This window comes from Rhinolophus sinicus, chromosome 8, assembly GCF_057876585.1.
Source record: "Rhinolophus sinicus isolate RSI-liver-muscle chromosome 8, RSI-T2T, whole genome shotgun sequence".
In the NCBI taxonomy this organism is placed as follows: Eukaryota; Metazoa; Chordata; class Mammalia; order Chiroptera; family Rhinolophidae; genus Rhinolophus; species Rhinolophus sinicus.
In genome coordinates this window covers 30,772,435-30,775,634 of record NC_142508.1, presented here as the reverse complement: position 1 = coordinate 30,775,634, position 3,200 = coordinate 30,772,435, and the positions used below count along the sequence as shown (strand labels likewise).

General features: G+C 60.2%; 1 non-coding gene across 1 annotated transcript; it reads right to left on the bottom strand.

The window, feature by feature from the left end:
• Positions 1–2,208: 2,208 nt before the first annotated feature.
• Positions 2,209–2,327, bottom strand: LOC148757463 (5S ribosomal RNA). Its single transcript, XR_016022291.1, has one exon. It is a non-coding gene; the product is annotated as a 5S ribosomal RNA (ribosomal RNA).
• Between the last annotated feature and the right edge of the window lie 873 nt (positions 2,328–3,200).

Below are 3,200 nucleotides of genomic sequence, written 5' to 3'. Positions count from 1 at the left end.
TGAATTACAACCTTTGTTTAAAATATTACGTGGGGAAGCTGATCCTACTTCTCCCCGCGAGATAACACGGGGAAGAGGCTTTGCTTGTATTTCTCCAGGTCCGGAAGAAAAACCTTTGTGAATTCCTGGTCGGTGTTAAACCATACCATGAGCGACAGCCCACAGAAGAGAAGACATCTGTAGATACCCATCCACGCCCCCTACTGTTCCATTCTTGTGTTTACACCTTATGTCTCTCTGTCTGGTCCCCCAAAGATGGTTTGCAGCCAAAGACGGGTAAGATATCTCACGGGAGATACAACCTAAGCCGGGCGGAACCGAGTGGGGACCCCCAATGAGCTGCCTTAGAAGATCCAAAAAGGAGCCTTTCCTCCCCTTCCCCCTGCCTGGCAAAAGCCATTGCTGTCTCTGGCTTTCCTCTCTCACCTGATTGTGAGAGAAGTCATGAGGGCAATGAAGATCAGTTCTCTCCACTTATCTCAACAGAACTGTTACAATATGGGTGACTTGACCCTGAGAAGGTAAGACATCATGGGACTTTATGCTTCGGCTGTTAACAGACAAAGGGTGATTGGAATAAACATTTTTCTGCTATGAGGTACGAGTCTCACAGACCGTGTAAGAAAAAAATGTTACTCTTGATCTTATCCAGTTTCATAAAGAGGTCTTGACACTGCAAGAGACCTCTCCTTTAAACACCGATATAGCTGATACTCTCAACAAACTTGTCTCTAGTTTTCACAATGTATTGCCATCATACTCTTCAATGCTTCAAATTATGCCCCCCTCCCCTTGTAATTCCGCCTGTTGTGATCCTCCTGATACTATGTTTCCTCCCCTGCATCACAGAAGCTGTGATGGGGATAGTCACAGATATTTATGGAGAAATTCACAAAATAAGGCTCCACATGGCTAATAAACCAAAAGCCACTGCCCCTGTCTAACCCCGAAGGAGATCGGTAGCCAATGACGGGTAATGATCAGTGGATGTCTTACAACCTAAGACAGGAGTCGATCGCTTTGATGAAGGATATCCAATGACGGGTAAGTGAGAATGTCTGTACTGACCACCTAAGCCAGGCACGATCTCAAAAAATAAAAAAGGGGGAATTGCGGGGAGCTGGAGCATCAAGCGTTAAGAAAATGTAACTACAAGCAGAGGTTGGGAGGATGGCTGAGGGGAACTCCGATAAGCATAAAGAACAAACAGAAACAGACACCTGCTGTTCTGGGAATGGGACAATCTCAAAAGGTCTAAAGACAGTCAGGGCCAAACTTTGGAAAAACATAACTAATCTGTACTTGCTGCCTCAGCCGCTTTATGTAACCTTCCTGTTTCTGTCTGTACAAAAGAATGCTGAAAAATCAAGCAGGCGCAGCAGTCTAGTCAGAACTGCTCGCCCTCCCGATCCCATCTTTGTCTCTTGTCTATTTTCTTCTCAATCCTCACTCCCCACTTCAGGAACCGTTCGTCTCGTCGGCAGGCTCCGACATGGTGGTCTCTCCTGGAGCCCGAGGGCGTGCGGGGTGTTGGGGTGCTGCTCTCTCCGTCCCCTGGTTTGTCCCGGCTCTTTTTCCCCTGTGTGTCGGGGCCACTGCGGCCGGCGGGAACCGAGGGCTCCTGGCTCTTGTGGGAGACGGGAGGGCGCGCGCGCGCGCGCGCAGGGGTGTGGGGCGAGGTGCCTGCCAGCAGAGACAGAGGCCCCGGTGGGGCGGGGCGGGTGGGCATCCCGTTTGCCGGAGGACACGCCTATCCTGTGTCTCGGGGCCCAGGTGCAGGCACAGGGATGGTCGTCCCCTGGGCTCGGGCTGAGGTGCAAAGGACCGGCACGTCCTGGGATGGAGAAAGCCTGGTGGAGGCCTGCGCCGGCAGGCAGCCCTGGGCTTGGGCTTTGGGGGCGGCGGGGGCGGGGAGCGGGAGGGAGCGCGGCGATGGCAGCGGCGGCGACGGCGGCGACCGCGGCTCGGCGAAGGGCTGCGGGCTGTCGGCCTGCGGGAGCGAAGAGGACTGAGAAGAGGGTGTGGGGGGGAGCCGGGGCCGACGGGCCTGGCGTGCGGCCCGGGCTGCGAGCTTGTAGTGCCGGGCGGCTGACCCGCCGCTGGCCAGGGGTACCTTCGGCTGGCTGGGCGGCAGAAGAGGGGCAAGGGGCGCCAGGGGTTCGGAGGGAGCCACGCCGGGGCGGCGGCGCAAAAGGAGAGGCGAGCAAAAGCCTACAGCACCCGGTATTCCCAGGCGGTCTCCCATCCAAGTACTAACCAGGCCCGACCCTGCTTAGCTTCCGAGATCAGACGAGATCGGGCGCGTTCAGGGTGGTATGGCCGTAGACGCTGGGACCCGGCTGCCGGCGCCCCAAGAGCCTGCTCCCGGCCTGCCTCGTGAGCGTGCGCCGTGCTGCTGGGCCGCTCGGGTGGCGAGCATCTCCTCGCGGGCCGGCTCCGCCGGCGCCGCGCCTCCCGCCTGCTCCCCGCCTCCCCCGGACGCCGCCGGCGTGGGCGGCGGGCTACTCTTGGCCCGCAGCGAGGCCCCTCCGCGCCACCCGTGGCTCCACGGGCCTCTGTCACTTCCCTGACGGTGACAGAAGTCTCGGCGCCCTGGCATCCTGGGACTCCCCGGGCCCCGTACGGCTTACACCCCGCCCCCCCCAACCCCGCTCACCCCCACCCCCAGCCCCACCACCCCAGACCCGCCTGGCTGCTCTGCGGTCCCCCGCTCGTGGCAAGCGAGGGGGTCGCAGGGTCCTCTCAGGCCCCTCCGGCCCTAGGCACGCGCGGCCCTGGCCCTGGCACTGGCCGGCCCCACCGACTGGCCCAAAGCCACGGGGAGCCACCCGTGCCACCAGGGTGCAGCGGCTCCAGTCTGCCGTCACCCTTCGTCACACAGCCTTCCGTCCGGGCCCTCGCCCCTCCTCAGCGACCAGCGTCCCGCCCGATCTCCGGTCCCTTCACTGGCTACACGTCACCTCTCCTGACCCAGGGAGGTGAGAGAGAGGATGAGAGAAGGCCAGAGACGGAGCAAGAGAGAGGCGGAGAGAGACAGGCGGGGACTGTGGCGACAGAGTCCCAGAGAGCCGTTTCCAGGCTCTGGGCCTCGCGTGGAGGGGTGCTGCCTCGGGTGGTGCACGGTCATCAGCTGTGACCGCTTGGCCGTCAGCTGTTGCCAGTTGGCCATAGGCCACCGGTACAGCTGCGGTGGCCAAGCT